This window comes from Dipteris shenzhenensis, chromosome 11 (assembly GCF_047967505.1).
Source record: "Dipteris shenzhenensis isolate YYH24624 ecotype China chromosome 11, Dip_SZ_1.0, whole genome shotgun sequence".
In the NCBI taxonomy this organism is placed as follows: domain Eukaryota; kingdom Viridiplantae; phylum Streptophyta; class Polypodiopsida; order Gleicheniales; family Dipteridaceae; genus Dipteris; species Dipteris shenzhenensis.
The window spans coordinates 48,205,066-48,232,853 of record NC_141606.1 but is presented as its reverse complement, the minus strand read 5'-3'; positions in this window follow the sequence as shown (position 1 = coordinate 48,232,853).

The window sequence follows — 27,788 nt, the reverse complement described above, 5'->3', positions numbered from 1 at the left end:
CTTAGGTGTGTTATCCGACCAAGTACTTATTGTTGGGATATCTCAAGGTGTATGCCTCAGGCACACCTTATGTTTCTATGTGTGAGTGCTAGAGGCACAGTTAGGTGCCCACAAGCACAGTTAGGTGGTGGAAAAGCCACATAGGATGATTGAGTGAATCTAGGAGCAGATTGAGGAGATGATTGTGGAGCTTTGAAGTCATCAGTGATGTCAGTGAGCATGTATGAGGTGCCTACTTAAGGACCTCACTCTTCTTCATTCTACAACCAAGTAATGCAAGTATTCTGAGTTTGTGTCCACTCTACTCTTTCCTTTCAGTATTCCAACATGGTATCAGAGCCATTTGATCCTCCTTGAGCCCATTTCTGCCACATCATCATCATCTTCTTCTTCTTCTTCTTCACCATCTCTCCCTCTTCTCCAAAAATTTTGCTTGAGCTTGTTCTCCTTCAATCCTCAACCATTTCCCACACCCTTTCTGCTGTAGATCCCTCTTGTTAGGGCAAACTTCGGGCTGCAAGCAATTGGAGAACAACCCGCGCTGCTGGTCGCCATTGCAGAAAAGTCGTCGATTTTCTCTTCTGCGTTTTCTCTGCACCTGCTCTGTCTTTTCTTAATTACTTCCAGGGCAAGCTTCTACATACCTAGAGCTACCTTGTGCTGAAATCTGAGCAGCAATGGCTGCATATTGAAGGAGAAAACAGAGAAAAACCAGTCGACTTTGTTCAAGAAGGTGAAGGCGACCTGATGCGTTTTTTCGCCTCTTCTTCCCAGAGGATCTACTGTGGTATATCAGCTTTCTTTTGCCTCAAAAATCCCCCTTTCTTTTTCTTTGAAGAGTGTGCTATGAGCCCTCCAAGTTCAGCTCTCTAGTTTTGACAGTTTTTACATGCTTTTGAAAATGATGCTACATAAAATGCTACTCTAGCATTTCTAGTCTTTTGAAGTTTTTAATAACTTCACTACAAGTGTTGCTTCAGTTTTGTTTTGACTTGCTAGACCTGGTTGTGATTGGAAAGTGGTTATTTCATCCACTTCTATGAAGCATATAAAAAGTAGCATCATTGTTTGAAAACTAGTCACTACTATTTGCTACATCAAGTGGCTATACTTTGGAAGCATTTCAGTTATTTTTGCCTTGTAAGAGAGAAGACACTACCCAATACTTGGGTTAGAGCCTCTCATGGCTTGCCTATGCCAAATATGTGAAAAGCCAAAACATAAAGCAATGTCTTGTTATGCTACAAAGGATGAAAATGCCAATCTGACTTCCTTGTTGAAGATTGCCAAAACAATGGTTGCCAAAAAGGAAGCAACTTCAAAGAAAGAAAATGCAAATCTACTTACAGTTGAGCCTCCACAAGATGAGGCATCCTTTGAAGATTATGCATTATAAATCATCTCTATGTATGCTCCAGATCTCTCTTTTTATGTCAAGGTACTCAGCCTGGATAGTCCTCCAAAATGAATGAAAATAAACTATTGTGTTTTGTGTGTTTTGTAAACACCTCTGGTCACCTTATGATGTAGGCCATGTGTATGTTTTGTTCCATGGTACCTCCTACAGACATTGTGTGCATGTACATGTAGGGGAGATAACCATTGGAAGGTCTGTTTGTATCCCTTTCTGTTTACCTTACACCCAAGGGAACCCTTGCTAGCATGAGAACCTAGCCATAGATTTATCCTTGACCACCATGAGATGGCATGAGAAACTATGAGACTAGATGTATCCTTGACATAGCCTGAGGCATTTCCTTGAGGGGGGGTTTGTTGGGATATCTCAAGGTGTATGCCTCAGGCACACCTTATGTTTCTATGTGTGAGTGCTAGAGGCACAGTTAGGTGCCCACAAGCACAGTTAGGTGGTGGAAAAGCCACATAGGATGATTGAGTGAATCTAGGAGCAGATTGAGGAGATGATTGTGGAGCTTTGAAGTCATCAGTGATGTCAGTGAGCATGTATGAGGTGCCTACTTAAGGACCTCACTCTTCTTCATTCTACAACCAAGTAATGCAAGTATTCTGAGTTTGTGTCCACTCTACTCTTTCCTTTCAGTATTCCAACACTTATCGGATGGGTGTGCCTCTTTGAGAAAATTTCAATACCACCTAGGTTGACATGTAGGAAAAGTGTTGTGCCCATCAGATATCCTTTGCATGGTCGATCGAGCATTAAATACTATTTTTGCTCTAGTGTCATGCACATCCGTAAAAACACACGCACGCTACTAGGTATGTTATCCGATCAAGCACTTATGAGATGGGCGTGCTACTTTGCATGTAAGTAAATTCCACCTAGTTGAAGGTGTGCAGCATGCAAAGTATTGCCACCATCGGATATGCTTTGCATGGTCGATCACGCATTATACACCGTTTTTTCCCTAGTGATGCACATCGGCAAAAAAACACGCCCTTAGGTGTGTTATCTGATCAAGTACTTATCGGATGGGTGTGCCTCTTTGAGAACATTTCAATACCACCTAGGTTGAGGTGTAGGAAAAGTCTTGTGCCCATCGGATATCCTTTACATGGTCGATTGAGCATTAAATACTATTTTTGCTATAGTGTCATGCACATTCGTAAAAAAACACGCTGCTAGGTATGTTATCCGATCAAACACTTATGGGATGGGCGTGCCACTTTGCATGTAAGTCAATTTCACGTGGAGGAAGGTGTGTGCAAAGTATTGTGCCCATCGGATATGCTTTGCATTGTCGATCAAGCATAAAACACCGTTTCTGGCTGAGTGTCATGCACAACCATGAGAAAACACGGTCCTAAGTGTGTTAATCAAACAAATACTTATCCGATGGGGGCTCCACTTTGCATGCAAGTCTGTTTCAAGTAGGTTGAGATGCGTGCAAAGTATTTTCACCATCAGATATGCTCTGCATGGTCGATTACGCATTATACAATGATTTTCCCGTAGTGATATCCACATCCGCAAAAAAACACGCCCTTAGGTATGTTATCTGACCAAGTACTTATCAGATGGGTGTGCCTCTTTGAGAACATTTCAATACCACCTAGTTTAAGGTGAAGGAAAAGTATTTTGCCCATCAGATATGCTTTGCATCATCCATCGAGCATTAAATACCATTTTTGCCTTAGTGTCAAGCACATTCGTAAAAAAACACGCTGCTAGGTGTGTTATCCGATCAAGTACTTATGCGATGGGAATGCCACTTCGCATGTAAGTCAATTCCACCTAGTTGAAGGTGTGTGCAAAGTATTGTGCCCATCGGATATGCTTTGTATTGTGGATCATGCATAAAACACCGTTTTTGCCTTAGTGTCATGCACCACCATATAAAAACACAGCCCTAGGTGTGTTATTCAAACAAGTACTTATCGGATGGGGGCTCCACTTTGCACGCAAGTCCGTTTCAACTATGTTGAGGTGCGTGCAAAGTATTGTCACCATGGGATATGCTTTGCATGGTCGATCACGCATTATACAACGTTTTTTCCCTAGTGATATGCATATCCACAAAAAAACACGCCCTTAAGTGTGTTATCTGACCAAGTACTTATCGGATGGGTGTGCCTCTTTGAGAACATTTCAATACCACCTAGGTTGAGGTTTAGGAAAATTGTTGTGCCCATCGGATATCCTTTGCATGGTTGATCGAGCATTAAATACTATTTCTGCTCTAGTGTCATGCACATCCATAAAAATACACGCAACTAGGTATGTTATCCGATCAAGCACTTATGGGATGGGCATGCCACTTTGCATGTAAGTCAATTTCACCTAGTTGAAGGTGTGTGCAAAGTATTGTACCCATCGGATATGCTTTGCATTGTCGATCAAACATAAAACACCGTTTTTGCCTTAGCATCATGCACAACCATGAAAAAACACGGTCCTAGGTGTGTTAATCAAACAAGTACTTATCGGATGGGGGATCCACTTTGTATGCAAGTCCTTTTAAACTAGATTGAGGTGTGTGCAAAGTATTGTCACCATCAGATATGTTTTGCATGGCCGATCATGCATTATACACTGTTTTTCCCCTAGTCATGTGCACATCCACAAAAAAACACACCCTTAAGTGTGTTATCTGACCAAGTACTTATCGGATGGGTGTGACTCTTTTAGAACATTTCAATACCACCTAGGTTGAGGTGTAGGAAAAGTGTTGTGCCCATCGGATATCCTTTGCATGATCGATCGAGCATTAAATACTATTTTTGCTCTAGCATCATGCACATCCGAAAAAAACACAGTGCTAGGTATCTTATCTGATCAAGCACTTATGGGACGGTCGTGCCACTTTGCATGTAAATCAATTCCACCTAGTTGACTGTGTGTGCAATGTATTGTGCCCATCGGATATGCTTTGCATTGTCGATCAAGTATAAAACACCGTTTTCGCCTTAGTGTCACGCACAACCATAAAAAAACACGGTCCTAGGTGTGTTAATCAAACAAGTACTTATCGAATGGGGGCTCCACTTTGCACGCAAGTCCGTTTCAACTAGGTTTAGATTCGTGCAAAGTATTTTCACCATCGGATATGCTATGCATGGTCGATTACGCATTATACAATGTTTTTCTGGTAGTGATAAGCACATCCGCAAAAAAACACGCCCTTAGTATATTATCTGACCAAGTACTTATCGGATGGCTGTGTCTCTTTGAGAACATTTCAATACCACCTAGGTTAAGGCATAGGAAAAGTATTGTGCCCATCGGATATGCTTTGCATGGTTGATCGAGAATTAAATACCATTTTTGCCTTAGTGTCATGCACATCCGTAAAAAAACACGCTGCTAGGTGTGTTATCCGATCAAGTACTTGTGCGATGGGAATGCCACTTTGCATGTAATTCAATTCTACCTAGTTTAAGGTGTGTGCAAAGTATTGTGCCCATCGAATATGCTTTGCATTGTGGATCAAGCATAAAACACCGTTTTTGCCTTAGTGTCATGCACAACCATATAAAAACACGGTCCTAGGTGTGTTATTCAAACAAGTACTTATCGGATGGGGGCTCCACGTTGCACACAAGTCCGTTTCAACTAGGTTGATGTGCATGCAAAGTATTGTCACCATCGGATATGCTTTGCATGGCCGACCATGCATTATACACCGTTTTTCCCCTAGTGATATGCACATCCGCAAAAAAACATGCCCTTAGGTGTGTTATCCGACCAAGTACTTATCGGATGGGTGTGCCTCTTTGAGAAAATTTCAATACCAACTAGGTTGAGGTGCATGCAAAGTATTTTCACCATCGGATATGCTTTGCATGGCCGACCACGCATTATACACCGTTTTTCCCCTAGTGATATGCACATCCGCAAAAAAACATGCCCTTAGGTGTGTTATTCGACCAAGTACTTATCGGATGGGTGTGCCTCTTTGAGAAAATTTCAATACCACCTAGTTTGATGTGTAGGAAAAGTGTTGTGCCCATCGGATATCCTTTGCATGGTCGATCGAGCATTAAATACTATTTTTGCTCTAGTGTCATGCACATCCGTAAAAACACACGCTACTAGGTATGTTATCCGATCAAGCACTTATGGGATGGGCGTGCTACTTTGCATGTAAGTAAATTCCACCTATTTGAAGATTTCTGAAAAGTATTGTGCCCATCGGATATGCTTTGGATTGTCGATCAAGCATAAAACACCGTTTTTGCCTTAGTGTCATGCACAACCATGAAAAAACACAGTCCTAGGTGTGTTAATCAAACAAGTACTTATTGGATGGGGGCTCCAGTTGCACGCAAGTCCATTTCAACTAGGTTGAGATGCGTGCAAAGTATTGTCACCATCGGATATGCTTTGCATGGTCGATTATGCATTATACAATGTTTTTCCCGTAGTGCTACGCACATCCGCAAAAAAACACGCCCTTACGTATGTTATCTGAACAAGTACTTATCGGATGGGTGTGCCGCTTTGAGAACATTTTAATACCACCTAGGTTAAGGCATAGCAAAAGTATTGTGCCCATCGGATATGCTTTGCATGGTCGATCGAGCATTAAATACCATTTTTGCCTTAGTGTCATGCACATCCGTAAAAAAACATGCTGCTAGGTGTGTTATCCGATCAAGTACTTATGCGATGGGAATGCCACTTTTAATGTAAGTCAATTCAACCTAGTTGAAGGTGTGTGCAAGGTATTGTGCCCATCGGATATGCTTTGCATTGTCGATCAAGCATAAAACACCGTTTTTGCCTTAGTGTCATGCACAACCATATAAAAACACGGCCCTAGGAGTGTTATTCAAAAAATTACATATCGGATGGGGGCTCCACTTTGCACACAAGTCCATTTCAACTACGTTGAGGTGTGTGCAAAGTATTGTCACCATCGGATATGCTTTGCATGGTCGATCACGCATTATATACCGTTTTTTCCCTAGTGATATGCACATCCACAAAAAAACACGCCCTTGGGTGTGTTATCTAACCAAGTACTTATCGGATGGGTGTGCCTCTTTGAGAACATTTCAATACCACCTAGGTTGAGGCGTAGGAAAAGTGTTGTGCCCATCGGATATCCTTTGCATGGTCGATCGAGCATTAAATACTATTTTTGCTCTAGTGTCATGCACATCTGTAAAAAAACACGCTGCTAGGTATGTTATCCGATCAAGCACTTATGGGATGGGAGTGCCACTTTGCATGTAGGTCAATTCCACGTAGTTGAAGATGTGTGAAAAGTATTGTGCCCATCGGATATGCTTTGCATTGTCAATCAAGCATAAAACACCGTTTTTGTCTTAGTGTCATGCACAACCATGAAAAAACACAGTCCTAGGTGTGTTAATCAAAGAAGTACTTATTAGATTGGGGCTCCACTTTGCACGCAAGTCGGTTTCAACTAGGTTGAGATGCGTGCAAAGTATTTCCACCATCGAATATGCTTTGCATGGTCGATTACACATTATACAATGTTTTTCCAGTAGTGATATGCACATCGGCAAAAAAACACGCCCTTAGGTATGTTATCTGACCAAGTACTTATCGGATGGGTATGCCGCTTTGAGAACATTTCACTACCACCTAGGTTAAGGCGCAGGAAAAGTATTGTGCCCATTGGATATGCTTTGCATGGTTGATCGAGCATTAAATACCATTTTTGCCTTAATGTCATGCACATCCGTAAAAAAACACACTGCTAGGTGTGTTATCCGATCAAGTACTTATGCGATGGGAATACCACTTTGCATGTAATTCAAGTACACCTAGTTGAATATGTGTGCAAAGTATTGTGCCCATCGGATATGCTTTGCATTGTCGATCAAGCATAAAATACCGTTTTTGCCTTAGTGTAATGCACAACCATAAAAAAACACGGTCCTACGTGTGTTATTCAAACAAATACTTATCAGATGGGGGCTCCACTTTGCACGCAAGTATATTTCAACTAGGTTGAGGTGCGTGCAAAGTATTGTGACCATCCAATATGCTTTGCATGGCCGATCACGCATTATACATCGTTTTTTTCCTAGTGATATGCACATCCATAAAAAAACACGCCCTTAGGCGTGTTATCTGACCAAGTACTTATCGGATGGTTGTGCCTCTTTGAGAACATTTCAATACCACCTAGGTTGAGGCGTAGGAAAAGTGTTGTGCCCATCGGATATCATTTGCATGGTCGATCGAGCATTAAATACTATTTCTGCTCTAGTGTCATGCACATTCGTAAAAAATCATGTTGCTAGGTATGTTATCGGATCAAGCACTTATGGGATGGGCGTGGCACTTTGCATGTAAGTCAATTCCACCTAGTTGAAGGTGTGTGCAAAGTATTGTGCCCATCGGATATGCTTTGCATTGTCGATCAAGCATAAAACACCGTTTTTGCCTTAGTGTCATGCACAACCATGAAAAAACACGATCCTAGGTGTGTTAATCAAACAAGTACTTATTGGATGGGGGCTCTAGTTTGTATGCAAGTCCTTTTCAACTATTTTGAGATGCGTGCAAAGTATTGTCACCATCGGATATGCTCTGCATGGTCGATTACGCATTATACAACATTTTTCCCATAGTGATATGCACATTCGTAAAAAAACACGCCCTTAGGTGTCATCTAACCAAGTACTTATCGGATGGGTGTGCCTCTTTGAGAACATCTCAATATTACCTAGGTTAAGGCGTAGGAAAAGTATTGCATCCATCAGATATGCTTTGCATGGTCAATCGAGCATTAAATACCATTTTTGCCTTAGTGTCATGCACATCCGGAAAAAAACACGCTGCTAGGTGTGTTATCCGATCAAGTACTTATGCGATGGGAATGCCACTTTGCATGTAAGTCAAATCCACCTAGTTGAAGGTGTGTGCAAAGTATTGTGCCCATCAGATATGATTTGCATTGTCGATCAAGCATAAAACACAGTTTTTGCCTTAGTGTCATGCACAACCATATAAAAACACGGCCCTAGGTGTGTTATTCAAACAAGTACTTATCAAATGGGGGCTCCACTTTGCATGCAAGTCCGTTTCAACTACATTGAGGTGCGTGCAAAGTATTGTCACCATCGGATATGCTTTGCATGGTCGATCACGCATTATACACCTTTTTTCCCTAGTGATATGCACATCCGTAAAAAAACACGCCCTTAGGTGCGTTATGTGACCAAGTACTTATCGGATGGGTGTGCCTCTTTGAGAACATTTCAATACCACCTAGGTTGAGGTGTAGGAAAAGTGTTGTGCCCATCAAATATCCTTTGCATGGTCGATCGAGCATTAAATACTATTTTTGCTCGTGTCATGCACATCCGTAAAAAAACACGCTGCTAGCTATATTATCCGATGAAGCACTTATGGGATGGGAGTGCCACTTTGCATGTAAGTCAATTCCACCTAGTTGAAGGTGTGTGCAAAGTATTGTGCCCATCGGATATGCTTTGCATTGTCGATCAAGCATAAAACACCGTTTTTGCCTTAGTGTCATGCACAACCATGAAAAAACACGGTCCTAGGTGTGATTATGTTAATCAAACAAGTACTTATCGGATGGGGGCTCCAATTTGCACGGAAGTCTGTTTCAACTACGTTGAGGTGCATGCAAAGTATTGTCACCATCGAATATGCTTTGCATGGTCGATCATGCATTATACACTGTTTTTTCCCTAGTGATATGCACATCCGCAAAAAAACATGCCCTTAGGTGTGTTATCCGACCAAGTACTTATCGGATGGGTGTGCCTCTTTGAGAACATTTCAATACCACCTAGGTTGCGTTGTAGGAAAAGTGTTGTGCCCATCGGATATCCTTTACATGGTCGATCGAGCATTAAATACTATTTTTGCTCTAGTGTCATGCATATCCGTAAAAAAACACGCTACTAGGTATGTTATCGGATCAAGCACTTATGGGATGGGCGTGCCACTTTGCATGTAAGTCAATTCCACCTAGTTGAAGGTGTGTGCAAAGTATTGTGCCCATCGGATATGCTTTGCATTGTCGATCAAGCATAAAACACCGTTTTTTCCTTAGTGTCAAGCACATTTGTAAAAAAACACGGTCCTAGGTGTGTTATCGGATCAAGTACTTATCTAACCGACATGCCGCTTTTCATGCAACTCAATAACACCTAGGTTGAGGTGGGTGCAAAGTATTGTGCCCATCGGATGTACTTTGCATGGTATATCATGTATTAAACTCCGTTTGTGCCTCAATGTAATGCACAACCATAAAAAAACATGCTTTTAGGTGTGTTATCCGACCAACTGCTTATCAGATGGGTGTACCACTTTGCATGCAATGAAATACCACAATTGTTGAGACTCATGCAAAGTATTGTGCCCATTGGATATGCTTTGCATTGTCGAAAAAGCATTAAACACTGTGTTGGCCTTAGTGTCATGCACAACCGTCAAAAAACGCAGTCCTAGATGTGTTATTCGACTAAGTACTTATGGGATGGGTATGCCACTTTGCATGTAAGTCAATAATACCTAGGTTGAGATGTGTGCAAAGTATTGTGATGATCAGATATGCATTGCATTGTCGATTAAGCATAAAATAGCGTTTTTGCCTTAGTGTCATGGACAACAACCAATAAAAAACATGGTCCTAGGTGTGATATTCTAAAAGGTACTTGTCAGATGGGGGAGCCACTTTGCAAGAAAGTCAATTTCAACTAGGTTGATGTGCGTGCATAGTATTGTGTCTATCGATTACGCTTTGCATGGGGGATCACACATCATACACCGTTTTCCCCCTAGTGTTATGCACATCCGTCAAAGAACACGCTCTTAGGTGTATTATCATACCAAGTACTTATTGAATGGGCGTTCCACTTTGCATGGAACACCATACCACCACTTTTGAGGCATGTGCAAAGTATTGTGCCCATCGGATATGCTTTACACGGTAGATTGAGTATTAAATACCGTTTTTGCCTTGGTGTCATGTACAACCGTCAAAAAACACGATCCTAGGTGTATTTTTCAAACAAGTACTTATCGGATGGGGATGCCACTTTGCACACAAGTCAATACTGCCTAGGTTGAGGAATGTGCAAAGTCTTGTGTCCATTGGATATGCTTTGCATAGTCGATCGCTCATTATACACCATTTTGTTCCTAGTGTTATGCACAATCGTCATAAAATACGTTTGGAGGTGTGTTATCCGAACAAGTACTTATGGGATGGGTGCACCACTTTGTATGCAAGTCAATACGACCTAGGTTGAGGTGTGTACAAAGTTTGCGATTATATTAGAAAATTCTCAGTATGTGTATATGTGTGTGTGTGTGGCAAACAATTTTGATACAACAAAGTAAACACACTTCATACCTTGAGTATTGTGTCAAAATAAAAGCTGAAATAAGCTTGTTGATGAGGATAAATACACCCTTGTAAATACGCCCTTGAATAAAAGCACAGTTGTTGTATGACCACAATAGGATCGCTTTGACACCTGTGATTTTGCCCACATGTAAGTTTGCAAATAGTATAAAAAATCATATAATAATATATTAATAGTTTGCAAATGTGTATAGCAAGTGAGTAATGGGAAGTGGAAGTGGGACTGAGGAGGGAGGAGTGGAATGGGAGAGGGAAGTAATAGGGGTGTATGATAATAAGTACAAAAAATAGTATAATAATATATTAATAGTTTTCAAATGGCAAGTGAGTAATGGGAAGTGGAAGTGAGAGTGGGGAGGGAAGAATGGAATGGGAGAGGGGGAGGTACTAGGGGAGTAGGATAATAAGGGAGTGAAATGAGTGAGGGGAGTTAATAGGGGATGAAAAAGAGGAGGGTGAGATGGGGAAATATGGGATTTTGGGAAATGGAAGGAGTATGGGACGTGGTGGAAATGTGGGATGGGAGTGGTGGCAATGGGGGAGGACGAAGAAATCGATGGGGGGAGGGCCAATGGAAGATTGGGATGAGGGATGGGGGTCCAATGGGAGAGGGGGAGTAATGGGAGCCAATGGGAGAGGGGAGAAATGAAAAGCCAATAGGAGAGAGGGGAGGAATGGAAAGCCAATAGGAGAGGAGGAGGAAAACCTAATTTTTCTTATATATAATCTTCCTTCTTCATTCATTCTCCCCTCATTTCATTCATTGAAGCAAGAAAGCAAGAAAGCAAGGACGAGCAAGAAAGCAAGGAAGGAAGAGCAAACTTACAAACTTTTTCCAGGTACTTGTAAATTTTTTTGATTAATTCTTTATCTAGATTTTTTTTTTAAAAGTTGAAGAGAGAGAAAGAAAGAAAGAGAGAGAGGAACTAGAGAGAGAGAAAGTTTAGAGAGAAGGAGAGAAGCCTTGGAGGCCGCGGCCTCCAAGAGGAAGAGGGAAGTGGAGGGGGATGAGAGGGAGGAGCCAAGGAGGGAGGGAGGAGCGGGGGGGGGGGGGGGGGGTCGAGGGATGGAGGGGATGGAGGGGGGGGGGTCGAGGGAGGGAGGGGATGGAGGGGGGGGGGGCGGGGAAGGAGGGGATGGAGGAGGGTCCTAGCAGCCATGGCCACCAGGACGCCAGGGAGGGGAGGGAGGGGAGGGAGGGGTAGGGGGCGGGGTCGAGGGAGGGAGGGGATGGAGGGGGGGGGTAGGGGAGGGAGGGGCGGGGGAGGGAGGGGTAGGGGGCGTGGTCGAGGGAGGGAGGGATGGGGGGGGGGTAGGGGAGGGAGGGCGGGAGGTCAAGGAGGGAGCGGATGGAGGGCGGGGGGGGGGGTCCGAGGGAGGAGGGATTGGAGGGGGCCGGGGGTCCCTAGTAGCCACGCCGTTAGACGCCAGGGAGGGAGGGGCGGGGGGGGTCCGAGGGAGGGAGGGGAATGAGCGAGGGGATGGGGGGGGAGGGGATGGAGGAAGCGAGGGAGGGAGGGGATGGAGGGAGCGAGGGGATGAGGGGAGGGGGTGGGTCCTGGCGGCCACAGCCGCCAGGACGCCAGGGAGGGGAGGGGAGGGGGCGGGGGGTCGACGGAGGTGATGGAGGGGGGGGGAGTTCGCCAGGGAGGGGATGGAGGGGAGCGAGGGGATGGAGGGAGCAAGGGAGGGAGGGGATGGAGGGAGCAAGGGAGGGAGGGGATGGAGGGGGGCGGGGGGGTCCTGGCAGCCGCAGCCGCTAGGATGCCAGGGAGGGGAGGGAGGGGAGGGGAGGGAGGAGGGGCGGGGGGGTCGAGGGAGGGAGGGATGGAGGGGGGGGGAGTCCTGGCGGCCGCGGCTGCCAAGAGGGGATGGAGGGGGGGGGATGGAGGAGCAAGGGGATGAGGGAGGGGGGGTCCTGGCAGCCGCGGCCGCCAGGACGCCAGGGAGGGGGAGGGAGGGGCGGGGGGTCGAGGGAGGGGATGGAAAGGGGGGGGTCGAGGGAGGGAGGGGATAGAGGGGGGGGAGTCCTGGCAGCCGCAGCCGCCAAGGAGGGGATGGAGAGGGGGAGAGAGGGGATGAGGGAGGGGGGATCCTGGCGGCCGCGGCTGCCAGGATGCCAAGGAGGGGAGGGAGGGGCGGGAGCGGGGTCGAGGGAGGGAGGGGGGTCCTGGCGGCCGCGGCCGCCAGGACGCCAGGGAGGGGATGGAGGAAGGGAGGGGATGGGGGGGGTCCTGGACCCCAGGGAGGGGAGGGAGGGGCGGGTCGAGGGAGGGAGGGGGGGTCCCTGGCGGACGCGGTCACCAGACAGGAGGGGAGGGGAGGGAGGGGCACCGGGGGGGGTCGAGGGATGGAGGGGGGAGGGAAGGGGGCGGGGTCGAGAGGAGGGGGCGGGGGGGTCGAGGGAGGGAGGGGGATGGAGGGGGGGGTTCTTGGCGGCCGTGGCCGCCAGGATGAGAGGGAGGGGAGGGAAGGGGGGGGTCGAGGGAGGGAGGGGATGGGGGGGGCTGCGGTCACTAGGACGAGAGGGAGGGGCGGGGGGGGTCGAGGGAGGGAGGGGATGGACGGGGGGATGGAGGGAGGGAGGGGATTGGAGAGAGAAAGCGAGAGGAGGGAGGGGCGAGGGAGAGAGAGAGAGAGAGGGGAGGGGAGGAGAGAGAAAGGGAGAGGAGGGAGGGGAGAGGAGGGAGCAGAAGGAGAGAGAGGGGAGAGGGAGGGAGGGGAGGGAGAGAGAGAGAGAGGGAGGGGAGAGGAGGGACTGGAAGGAGAGAAGAGGGGAGAGGAGGGAGGGGAGGAGAGAGAGAGTTAGGGGAGAGAGAGAGAAAGCGAGAGAGAGAGAGTGAGGGGGGGAAGGTATGGGAGCGAGAGAGAGCTCGAGAAGTGAGGGAGAGAGAAAGCGAGAGAGAGAGAGAGTGAGAGGTTGGGAAGGTATGGGACTAGAGAGAGAGATATATGCGCCTAGAGAGGGAGCTCCATCGCATAGAGAGGGAGCTCCATTAGAGAGAGAGGAGAGAGCCCACTACATAGAGAAGAGGAGTAGAGGGAGAGAGGTCGAATTCTTACAAGAGCGATAAATAAGATTTGACTTAGGAAAAGAATGAAAAGGGACTTATGAGAAGAAAGTATCAAGAAGAATGTTGAACACAAATTTGAATTCTTACAACTAAGAGTAGAACTAGCACGAGCTCTTCAACACAAAATTGAATTCTTACACTAAAAGTAGAACTATCATGAGCAAGAGCGACAAATAAGATTTGACTTACTATCACGAGCAAGAGCGACAAAATAAGATTTGACTTACGACGAGAAGAAAGTATCAAGAATAATGTTGAACACAAATTTGAATTCAAAAGGAATGTACGAGAAGAAAGTATAAGAAGAATGCTGAACACAAATTTGAATTCAAATTTATAATGAATTCAAATTTTCCCTCTCCTTTTTTAAAAATTCAAATTTATGTGTGGGAGGAGTGGGCTAGTTTTTCTTATATATACTCTTCTTTCCATTCATTCATTCTCAGAAGCAACCAAGAGCGGAAGAGAAAGAATAAGTGGAGCCTTACTTTTTTCACTTTTTCCAGGTACTTGCATTCTTTTTCATTCGTCTTGTAATTCTTTTTCTTTACTTACAATTCTTTTTCAATTAGTTTTTTGTTAAAGTTTTTTAGTTCTATTTCTTAAAATTCGTTTTGTAATTCTTTTTCTTTACTTACAATTCTTTTTCAATTAGTTTCTTGTTAAAGTTTTTGAGTTCTATTTGAATTAATTTCTTATTGAAATTTGTGTTCTAAATTTGAAAAGAGAGATAGAGAGAAAGAGAGAGCTAGAGAGAGAGAGAGTGTGAGAGATAGCACTAGATTAAGAGAGAAAAGAAAGGAGGGAGAGAAAGTAGGAGAGAGAGAGAGAGAGAGAGAGAGAGAGAGAGAGAGAGAGAGAAAGAGATTAAGAGAGAGAAGAGGGGTGGAGGGAGAGAGAGAAAACTCTTAGCGGCCGTGGCAGCTAGAGGAGGGGGGTTTTTTAGAAGGCATTACAATTCTTTTTAAATTAGTTTCTTATTTGAGTTTTTGAGTTCTATTTTAATTAGTTTCTTATTTATATTTGAGTTTGTAAATTTGAGAAATGAGAGAGAATAGGGAGGGAGAGAAAGAGAGAGGAGAGAGGGAAAGAGAGAAATTAAGAGAGAGAAGAGGGGCTCTTGGCGGCCATGGCTACCAAAGGGAGAGAGAGAATAGAAATGAGAGAGAGAATGAGAAATGAGAGAGGAGTAGGGAGGGAGAGAAAGAGAGAGAGGAGAGAGGGAGAGAGAGAGAGAGAGATTCAAAGAGAGAAGAGGGGCTCCTTAAATGAAAGAGAAGAGTAGGGAGAGAAAGAAAGAGAGAGAGGAGAGAGGGGGAGAGAGATTAAGAGAGAGAAGAGGGTCTCCTAGCGGCCGTGGCTGCTAGAGGGAGGGAGAGAGTAGGGAGAGAGAGGGAGAGAGAGAGAAAGAGAGAGAGGGAGAGAGAGGGAGAGAGAGAGAAAGAGAGAGAGGGAGAGAGAGGGAGAGAGAGAGAAGTTTAAGAGAATGAAACGTGGCAAGAGGAGAGAGGGAAAGAGAGAAATTAAGAGAGAGAAGAGGGGCTCTTCGCGGCCATGGCCACCAAAGGGAGAGAGAGAATGAGAAATGAGAGAGAAGAGTAGGGAGGGAGAGAAAGAGAGAGAGGGAGAGAGACAAGAGATTAAGAGAGAGAAGAGGGGCTCCTTAAATGAGAGAGAAGAGTAGGGAGGGAAAGAAAGAGAGAGCTGAGAGAGGGAGAGAGAGAAGAGAGTCTCCTGGCGGCAATGAGAGAGAAGAGTAGGGAGGGAAAGAAAGAGAGAGCTGAGAGAGGGAGAGAGAGATTAAGAGAGAGAAGAGAGTCTTCTGGCGACCGTGGCTGCTAGAGGGAGGGAGAGAGTAGGGAGGGAGAGGGAGAGAGAGAGAGAGAAGAGAGGAGGGAGAATTAGGGAGAGAGAAAGAGAGAGAGGGAGAGAGAGAGAGAGAGAGAGAGAGAGAAAGAGAGAGAGGGAGAGAGGGAATGAAACTTCTGTGCTAGAGGGAGGGAGAGAGTAGGGAGGGAGAGGGAGAGAGAGAGAGAGAAGAGAGGAGGGGGACTTAGGGAGAGAGAAAGAGAGAGAGGGAGAGAGAGGGAGAGGGAGAGAGAGAGAGAGAGAGAGAGAGAGAGAGAGAGAGAGATGAGAGAGAAGAGAGGAGGGAGACTTAGGGAGAGAGAGATAAAGACAAAGGGAGAGAGAATGAAACTTCTAGCGGCCATGGCCGCCAAGAGAGGGAGGTAGAGAGAGAGAGAGAGAGAGAGAGAGAGAGAGAGACTTCTCGCGGCCGTGGCCGCCAAGGGAGGGAGGGAGGGAGAGAGAGAGAGAATGAGAAATGAGAGAGAAGAGGGGAGGGAGAGAAAGAGAGATTAAGAGTGAGAAGAGGGACAGAGGAGAGAGAGAAAGGGAGAGAGGGAGGGAGGGAGGGAGGGAGGAAGGCTGGGAGAGATTAAGAGAGAGAATTCAGAGAGAGAGAGAGACATAGAGAGGGAAAGAATGACAAATCCTAGCAGCCAAGAGGATAGAGGTAGGGAGGTAGAGAGGCTAAGAGAGAGAGAGAGAGAGGGAGAGAGAGAGAAGAGGAGAGAGAGAGAGGAGAGAGATGGAGAGAGAGAGAAATAATTACAAATCTTAGGGAGAGAGAGAGAGATAAAGAGAGAGAATGATAAATCTTAGCCGCCATGGGAGGGAGAGAAAGAGAGACTTGAGATAAACTAAGAGAGAGAATGAGTGGGATGAGGACAGAGAGGGAAACACATAAGAGTTGTCAGAGAGAGAGAGAGAGAGATTAAGAGAGAGAATGAGGTGTCTTGACTATGGCTATAGAAAGAATTAGGAGTCGAGAGACAGAGAGAGAAAGTAAAGAGAGAGTTTCATATATTTACATGTTATATATTATACTTTTAAAAAATTATAAAAGAGTGAATTTATGGTTTGTTTTGAAGGTGAGATAATATTTTTATATATATTCATCTTTTGAATTGAAAAATGTTAACTTTTCTTTAGATACTTGTTCTTCATTTCTCTCACATGCAGGTTTAGCCTCTACATCAAAACCCCTTCTTTTGCATATTTAAGCCTCTTAAACCCCAGCACATTAAAATGAACACAAAAAAAGAAATTATTTATTGCTTTTCTTCACTTCGATAGTTAGTTTAGCATAGTTTAGCATAGATTAGATTGCCTTAGAGGAGAGACAATTCTCCAAGTTGCCAATCGAAGCCATGCTTAAATTTTTCTAACTAGTTCCTAATCGTTGTCAGTCCCTTCGCTCACATGCGGTTTAACACTCATAACATGCTATTAAATAAGACCTTTTACCATTTACCAAGAAGTTTATCAGTGGGCAGACTGCATGAGCAGATATCAGTGGACAGATTACATATATCAGTGGACAGATTACATGTCATGGGACATATTGGAGCTTGATGATTATTTGCATTTGTATAAATATTTAAGCTCATTTATTGTCATAAAAAACCTTGTAAAGCCTTCTATGCTATTTTTTACATTTATTGTCATATGAAGCACCTTGTAATAAACCCAACCATCCCGACCATTCACTATTTAACGAGTATCAGTGGGCTGCATAAGTGGATATCATGTGGGTTGCATAAGTGGATATCAGTGGAACAGTTTTTAGTGGGTAGATTGCATCAGTTGGGTATCAGTGCACAGATATCAATGGATGGACAGATTACATGTCATCACGAAGATTGAAGCTTTATGACTAGAGGGCAAATCAATGGATGGATAGATTACATGTCTTCACGAAGATTGAAGCTTTATCACTAGTCTAGGACATTTTATTTCATTGTAAAGCTTTATTGGCTAATTTTTTTACATTTGTACAAATATTTAAGCCTTGTAAAGCCTTCTAGGCTATTTCCCACATTTATTGCCATATGAAGCCTTGTAAAGCCTTTTGGGCTATTTCCCACATTTATTGTATCAAGCGTTGTATATTGTACTTTACTTGTATGTATCTAAATTCTTCATTATCTTTTTTTGTAGGATTATGGAGCAATCAACTAATGTGGGGGCTATCCTAAATGACTCTGAGATCAGAGCATGGGCCTTTGATGTCACTTTGAATTTGAAAGGAAAGGAATATAGCCCCAATGGATTTAGTAGGTGGACTCGGTATCACATGGGCAGAAGAGCTTGGTTTCTTCATCAAAAGGAAAAGAGACTCTTTCTACTTATGTCAAAAAGGGAGTTCAATGATGTTGAAGATCCATGGGATGCTACTTTCTTCAAAAAAGATATGACTTCAAGCCTTGTAGTAGGCATAATGATAGAGGCAAAAGAGACTTTATGGATATTTTTACAAAGAGTTCAGATCCTGAAGTTGGCGGTCTTCATTTTGTTGTGTCAAGGAGAGACTCAAAGACCTTTGTGATGCCTCCTCCTCAACCATCAAAGTTTCCAGAGCTGCAAAGTGCATTGGAGGCTCTTGCATGTACTTGGGAGCAATTTCCTAGTGTGGTGGCAAAAAGGATACATGCAAAGATAATGTTTGAGTACTTTCAGGATGCACAATATGCTCCTCATATTCAAGGATCTTCACATGAAGGAGATCAAAAAGCTCAGACTTCGATGCAAGGACAAGAAGAACATGCACACTGTCACAAACGTGTAGAACATGAGCGCAAAATTCTAGAGCAAGAAATGGTGGATGTAACTAAGGATGATGAAACACAAGCCTTGAGTGCATGGGAATTTAAAAAAATTAAAGAAGATCAAGGTCGATCCACTGCAGTTATGCTAGAAGCTCTTGCTAGCAAACCACGACGTGAAATGCAAACACATCAATTAAAAATCTTAATCTGCATCTTAATGAAGCAGTTACAAATGATGATGTGGGATATATCTGGGGTCAAAGGACGTGGTTTGTGAATGCCAAAGATGTGGAAGCTATAGCTATCTTTACTAATACCCGAAGCCTTGATATATCCTATGCACTGCAAATATACGAGGCTTTGAGAGATGGTAAGAAACCTATGACAAGCAATGTGGTCCTGCGCCCAATAATGTTTTGTCCAATCAAAAATAGTTTTCCGGATCAAATAACATTTACAGGGCCTACACATTTCGAGGAAACCTTCAGTCGATTCTTTAAAGACACTCTTAAAAATATTCCACATGAACAAGGCGAAGAGGCACAAGGTGAGAATATGCTGATGGTCAACATTGGGCTTATGCTTGTAATCAGATCGCAAAGGAAGCAAAGGAGGTCAAAAGACTCACTTTAGAACAATTTGCAAAGATAAGTTCATTCCATTATTATCCTCCAACAATCTGTATATTCAAGCATGAGATCAAGTATTTGATTGAGTCCGAAAGACTTAATCATTATGTCCATGGAAAGCGTAAGATATCCTCAACATCAAAGGTCTTATAGAAGGCAAGGGTTATATGGACAACATTTGGTTCTCCAAATCCTGATTTGAAGCGAAAGGTCACAAAAGCAGACGCCGACACACTCACAAACTTCTATACTTCTTTGAGTGCAGTTGTGCCTAGGGGAACTCAAGAGCGAGAAGAAAATATGACAAGCCTCAAGGTGGTGAGGGATAGATATGCCGACTACACTTCTATCATATTTCGTCCTGCTGAAGTGTTCAATGAGATGCTTGCAACGTGCATTGCTTGTGAGCGTGGATAGTTGACCTATGAAGCTCCTTTGTTTATCTCCGGAAAGTCAAAGTTAAACGGCAAGGATGTGGAGGCCTATAAAGTACTTACCTGACAAGTATGCATCCATGGCAGCACAAAAAATTTTAAAGAAAGAATGGTTTTTTGGAAAAAAAGACAAAGACCACCGCATGGAAGAATGCATCAATGTACAGGTGAGGCGTGATGCAGTACATAGTGCCATTAAGTATTTGCTGTCAGAGAAACAAATTCCACTTACTTATTGTAACATTGACTATAATGTGTTCAAGCATATAGCTTCTTTGTCAACACCCAAGGTAAAGCTATGGGCAAACAGGTGGATTAAAAAGGATGAAGATGGGTCAGAAATAGTAACCTCTTACATGAGAAAAGAAATCCCACAACAGGTGGTTGCATCTGTGGAAAGATTAATCAGCGAGATAAGGATGCCGATAGATATGCACCAAAGCTTTCAATTCAATGTAGAGGTTACGGCAGAGTCTAGAAAGCTTGTAAACTTCAGGGGAGTTTCAGAAGATGACTTCATCAAGAATGAGTCAGCATGGGATAAGCCACAACTATTCTTTATCAATGAAGTTTCTAGCAATGATATCCATAACTTCATTGATAGAATAGTAACATTAGCAAAGTGGCAATTTGCAACATTGTCATTTTTGTTGATAAAAAAGACAAAGAAGCCATGCAGGTTACTCTAGAGCGAGCATATTCATCAGATTTGAAGATCTATAGTGGTGTTTATGCAGCAAAGAGAGGCAAGAGAGAATGTGGCATAGCGATTCAATCTCTTGAATCATTCTTTTTGTGTATGCGGAGTCCCAACCCTGATCACTCCTTACAAAAGAACATAAGAGGGAATTAAAATAATTTGAGATTGATGCTGGAAGAGCAAGATATTCCCAGGTCCATACATTATCAAAAAAACAACTATGGAAGTCTTACAAAAAGTGGGAGTCTCTTGCTTACCATGATGGAGAATTTGCTACCAGCAGGTTGGGAGGTCACCTTGTGCAAGATGGGATATTTATTTGAGGATCTCCTCAGAAAAGGTAACTCCACAAATATTATTGAAAACAAGCATTTCATGGATTATTTTTAGCTTCAAGCAGATCTAACCACAGGCTATGAAAAAGAGATAGACCACAAGGACACTGATGACATGGATGATTACCTTGAAGATCATAATGTCCCAGTTGATGATGATGAAAAGATGGACTTACATGACCCGTTCAGAGAGAGGTTGGTGGATGAAGACAAACATGATGATGCCTTCTTTGATAATTATGGCTCACTGGGTTATGAAAAAAGGCCACTACGACAATACTTAGCGGTATGAACTCTCTATTTCTCAACTAAATACAATTTTTTAAATAAGATTTAAATTTAAAGATAATGAATCTAATCTCTCATATTTGTTTATAGGCAATAGAGGGAGAAGAAATGGATGAAGTTAATATGGAGGCACTCCCTTCTACTTCAACAATGCAACCACCTCTAAATTTGATTGAAGAATCCCATGAGCACAAGAGCTTTAAAGACACCATGGAAAAGCAGAATGACCACAAACATAGAATACAAGCTATGACAGAGACCCATTCTGCAAATTTAGCTACATTGGATAAAATGGAGAGCTCATTTGAAGTTAGGATCGTTTTGAAACAAGAACCTCAGTATTTGAGCTTTGGTAGAGAGGAGGTTTCAATCCTCTCCAATCCTTTAAAAGAGGTTAATGACAATGTTATCGTGGCCATTCTCAGGTAATGTTTGTTTATTTGTTGCTACTTCAATGAGCTAACATTTGTTTATTTGTTTACCATGTAGTTATATATCAGTTTCCTAGTGCAGAATGCAAATCAATTCTATGAGCTAACATTTGTTTATTTCTTGGTGCAGTGTAGTTATTTCTTAGCTTCCTAGTGCAGTGCAGCATCGTGTCTACATGCTTGATGCTCTCCTTTCTTTTATTCTTAGCTCTCCTCAAAAGACTATAGAAGATGTTTGTACCTGGTTAAGCCCTTTGAATTTAGATAGGGTGCGAGTCATTTTTATGCCTTATCATGAGGAGTAAGTATCAACTCTAACCTTATTTTTACTATTTCTTTGGCAAGTTTGTGTAAAACAATAATCATTTTTATTCTGGTCGTGTAGCTCACATTGGAGTCTGATCGCTTGGGACCTTGAACTCAACCGTTTGTGGTTTGTGAATTCAATGGAAGGCTATCATGCCAACTCCCCAAGGTAATTATTCTCTTAATATTTTTGTTACTTTCTTATTTTGTATCTTATGATCATGACATATTAATATATTTGATGTCACGATGGACAGTGCTGCATATCGGCTAGTATCTGCTGTCAGAACAACCATGGAGCAACAAGACCAAGTAGAATTCAAAAGACATCTACCAGTGGAGCAAAAAGATGGGCACAGCTGTGGGTGGAGAGTTGCCTACAACTGCATGTTGTTTCTTAGATTTTTGATTTGGAGATACCAGTCAAAATGGAATCATATATAGAAGCCGATCTGCTAGCGTTTTGGGCTGAGAGTATTCAGTGTCTAATTGCTACCATTGGGAAACAGCTTGAAAATATGACTACATTGTAGCATATATAAAACCTTATCTTTATACTTGTATGCTTGTTCAAGCCTTTAATTGGGATGTGTAAATCTCATAACTTTTTTATATTTTTCTCCAAGAGGAGAAGAGACTGAGTCTAATGAAAGCATGCTATCTTTATACTTCTATGATTATTTAAACCTTTATTTTTATTTGGGATGTGTAAATCTCATAACTTTTTAAAATTTTCCTCCAAGAGGAGGAGAGACTCACTCTAATGAAAGCATGTATGAGACCTTACTTTTTAAATTTTTGCTCCAAGAGGAGGAGAGACTCACTCTAATGAAAGCATGTATGAAACCTTGTCCGCTTTTTTAAGCCTTTATTTGGGATGTGTACATCGCATAACTTTTTTATATTTTTATAGCAGAAGGAGGATGTAGAAGACATAGCAAGTGAAGAAGAATACAATGTAGACTACTCTCTCAATAAGATGAGTCATGAAAATATGAATCTATTGGAGCAGATTGGAAGTTCATTCACTGCTATGTTGTTAATTCGACAACAACCTCATTTTTTTAAATTTGGTGAAGAAGAGATTTCAATCCTCTTGAATCCTAAGAAAGAGGTTAATGTCAAAGTCATTACAACCATCCTCAGGTTTGATGCAGCCTTTTCCTTGGCTTTATACTTTGCTTATTTTGATTAAACCCAAGAAGCTAATACTTTTTTTTAAAAAATAGTAATGTTATAGCAAATTTTCTGCAAAATATACAAAGCATTTCATATATGCTCGATCCTCGTATTTCGGAAGTGCTTAGCAACAAAGAAGAAACCATAGAGGATGTTTGCAAGTGGTTGAAGCACGTTCCTATGAATGAGGCACGAGTTATTTTTACAGCATATTATGAGAAGTAAGCATCAAACCCTACTTGTTTTTTCTATTGCATTGCTAGAATTGTCTCAAACAGAGTAATTATTTTTTATTGATAATGCAGCTCACATTGGAGTCTGGTAGTCATGGAAATCTTTGCTAAGAAGTGCTTCTTTGCCAACTCAATGACATCGGTCCATGGCACTGTGTTAGAGTAAGTATAGACTACACTTGTTGTCACTTCTTGACATGTAGATTGATATGCAATGCACATATTCACTGTTGTTATATGTTTTGATGTGCAGATCAGCTCGAAAGTTAGTAGGTGCTATCGACATAGTAATGCGGCAATGTGACTTGGCACAACAAATAGAGTATATAACATGTTAGGTATCACATCAAGAGGATAGCCACATCTATAATTGTGGATAGAGGGTGGGCTACAATTGCTTTTTGGTACTTGGTCAAATTTTTGAGATACAAAATGACACCACACTGTCAACATATACGGATTTGCATCTCTATGCATTTATAACATGTACCATTCGAGCAATAATTAAGGGTGACATTATGGACCCTCCCACAAGGCAAATAGATAATGGCTCAAAGGAGTGCAAAATGAATGCCGTCAAAGAGTCAAAGGGGATAGAAGACCTCAACTCTACAAACATGGCTTCATTGGGAGAATTGGGAAGCTCTTTTAATGTTAGGGTTATGATTCAACATAGACCTCAGTATCTTGAATTTGGGGGAGAGGAGATTTCAATCCTCTCTAGAGCTTCAAATGAGGTCAATAACAACGTTATGATGGCCATTCTCAGGTTTGATACAAACTTTTTCTCTGCTTGATAATTCAATATTTTGATTAAATCTAATAAGCTAATATTCATTTATTTGTTGGTGCAGTATAGTTATCTCACGATTTGGTAGAGCCGTACATAACTGTGTGTATATGTTGGATTCCCTCCTTTCTCCTATACTTAGCGACAGCAGAAAGATGATAGCCAATGTTTGTAAATGGTTATAGCCTTTACATTTACACGGCGTGCGAGTCCTATTTATGGCATATCACGAGATGTAAGTATCATAGCAACCTTTATTTTCATCTTATACTGGCAACATTGTGTTAAATAATAATGGTTCTTAATTATTCATGTAGGGAACATTGGAGTGTGGTGGTTTGGGACCTTGAAGACAACTATTGTTGGTTTGTTAACGAGTTGTTAACTCGATTGCAGGCTTTCATGGCTCAGTGCAAACGTAAGTATTCTATTAATCTATTGTTACTTCTATATTATGTACCTTATGTAATAGACACACTAAGTTTTTTTAATATGTCATGATGAGCAGGTCGATTGAGAAGTTGGTATCTGCTATCAGAGAAATAGGACAGTACAAAGACTCGCTAGACTTCCAAAAGCATTTAGTAGTAGAGCAGGAAGATGGGCATAGTTGTGGGTGGAGAGTTGCCTACAACTGCATGTTGATTTTCAAATAAATTTTCTCACTTAAGCCACAGATCTCATCGGAAGACTCTTTGGAGCTCAAATATTCAGAGGAGGATATACAATTGTTTAGGGCTGAAATCATTCGAGACCTAATTGCTGCCATTAGAATACAACGTGCAACTGAAGCAATATCAGAGCTTGCATTTAAGGAAGAGGAGACTGAGTCTACTGTGAAAGCACTGCACACTACAGAAGATTCAGTAGAGACTCAGTGTACACCTACAACACCACAGCCTCCACTGGAAGCATCAGAAGAGTTGCCACAGCCTCTGCTTGCATTTAAGGAAGAGGATACTGAGTCTACTCCGAAAGCACTACATACTACAGAAGAAGTAGAGACTGAGTGTACATCTAGAGCACCACAGCCTCCATTGGAAGCATCAGAAGAGTTGCCACAGTCTCCACTAGAAGCATCAGAAGAGTTGTGATGCATGTATGATGTTGTGTTTGTATATATGCATGAGGAGCATATTCTCATGATGTTCTTTACTCCATGAATATTATGGTTGACATTTATTTGTTGCAATGTATGAATCATGATGTAGTTTTTGTTGATTATACACCAATTTCTAACTTATTACTTAAGTGGCATTTAGTCATGATATTTATATATTTATTTCATGCACACAATTTTATGATATGAATGTGTGATGATGTGATTATTAGGAAATATAACCTTCTGTGATGAGAATTTTGATATGAATATGTGATGATGTAATATTTGTAATATATTTCATGGCAAAGTATCAATTCCCAATGCTCCACTCACTTAAAGTACAGCATTCCCAATGCTCTGCAAAATTTTATTCAGTTGGACAGTCTCCACTAACTTAAAGTAGAGCATTTCCAATGCTTCTCTCACTTTATTCCAACCCTTATCCTTATCATAGCGAACACATCGTGCCTTAGTGCACTTGTATTCTTCCATCGTAGTCCTTCCACAAACACTCTCTTATTTCTTACATCCTAGTCCTTTTGATTAACTTGTATTCGTCTTTCACTTTACGTCTTCCCTCACTTTCTATCACTCTTGAAGGAGGGGCTGCTCACTGTGCATCCCTCGCTATCGCTCCCTCACTCTCCTTCTCCCACTTTCCCTCTAAGACAATGACTAGTTACTACCCGACTTCATTTACTGAACTCAAATTCTGTCTTAGATCTCTTTTGTATGGACCAATGAAGGGAAAATCATTCGAGGAGGATATGTTACGCACATGGCTGCTTGATTTGAACTCAGCAGAAGAGGTGAATATCCTTAGCTTTCTTTTTTGCTTCTTTTAATCACGTACTTCTTATGCGAACGAGTTAAATTTTCGTACAGGATATGGCGGTGGCTAGAAGCTGTATTGAAAAAAATGGTGAAGATGAGGAAAGCCAAGAGAGAAAAGAAGACTTGTTGAATGCTTACAAGTCGGCGGAAGATTCGAAACAAGTTGTGAGGAGAGTCTGTGAGGAGATTTGTGATGGCAGCCCTGGTTACGCATGGCCTGCAAGTTTAAAGTTTGCTTGTTAAATTCATGAAGCCAATGCCATAGTAGGCACTTTTGAGGACATATGCTCGCTCTAATGACTTAATAGTCAAGTGATGGGAATTTAATTCCATAGAAATTTAAAGTAACTGTGAAATTTAATTCCATAGACTTATGTGTTTTCTAAAGTAACTGTAATAGACAAGAAATGAAACTACAGTTCCACAAAGACTTTTTAGTTCTCTAATGTAAAGTTGTAATAGACAAGAGAGACAAAGATGACATCTTCTAGGCTGAGCTAATGGAAGGTGTTTTTTAACACCATATGGGTTTGAGTTATATGATCTACTTCTTGTACAAATGTGTCATGCTTTTTTTTAAATGTACTCTAGTTTTTTTTCTAATTTGATTTTTTAAAATCTTACTTTTTGTCTCTTTCAACAACATGAAGTCCTCTTTTTTTAATGTACTCTAGTTTTAATAACATGTCACATCATTTTTTCTTATTTGATTTTTTAAAATCCTACTTTTTGACTCAAAGTTTTGTTTTATAAAAGCCTCTTTTTTTTAAATGCTTTATCCAAAATTATCTCACAAAACGAATTTGGACAGTGCACTAGTCCAAAATTAATGAAATAGGTGTTGCATCCTGATCATCATGTACCTCCTCCCAAGGCTGGAAGGGAGAAAGCACTCGCCGTCCCATGGATCGGCCCATGGTATCATGGAGCACCCTCCCCAATCATCATCAATGCATGCAGAGCAAAAACATGCAAACCGTCGAGAAAAGATCGCAGGGTGAGACTCACCTATGCTCCTGATGGAATGGAAATCAAGAGTGGCAGACACTGAACGACAATCAAAAGGCCTAGACCGATCAAGACTCCCAATGTCCATACACAAAAAATACTAGCTCACCACCCTATCGTCATGCGACTGAAATGAGGAGATAGCACTAGTTGGCTGCACCACCGCACCACATCATGTGCATCCTTGAAGCGATCGGCATTGTGACGCAACTGGTATTGACGCAAAGCACGCTTCATGCAAGCACCTACACCATCGTGCTCTCCCTTACCATGTCCTATCTCAAAGTAGCTCCATGTGATCGAAATGCCTGTCTCACGGTGCCATCTACAGAACCAATAAAACTATCTAGCAGATTTGAACTGACCACCACAACCGTCTGACCAGATCCAGCGCCGCTGCCATGTGACACCATGATCCCTTAAGAAACTATCATGCAAAGTGAAGCAATGCTGCATCATGCGATCGATCATTACTAATGTAGAAGTGATACTCTCGCACAATGACACGTGAGTCCATGGTGCTATCAATGCCATCCACATGAGCCTGTGCATGACGATAGCTAATGTGCACAAATATAGCAACCTGCAATATGGCATTGAAAAAAAATATGACTATTAAAATAATTCAATATAATGAGGCCATAAAAAAACCAATAACTCAATCACATGTCACCTGTTCGGAGAAATAATACTCCGATTGGATCTCATGCTGTGGTGCAAAGGTATAATTCTCTGCAAAGTCCACCACTAAGACAACCACCCCTATAGGAAATGTCCTCAAACATGCATGGAATTGACGATCCTCCCACTTCGCAGTGTGCGAGTGGTGTATGTAGCGGTACAGCTTCCCTCAAAAACTATCAATGAATACAACACGTGGTGTCTCCTTCCCCACAAGCTGCAACCTCCTCGACTGTGCACCACCATCTAATGTCAAGGTACTGTACTCATACTACTGCCAACGAACTATCTGCACATCACAAGTATCTAGTGCAACTCGTGGCACTCTAGCAAAGTCACCACACAAAGTACA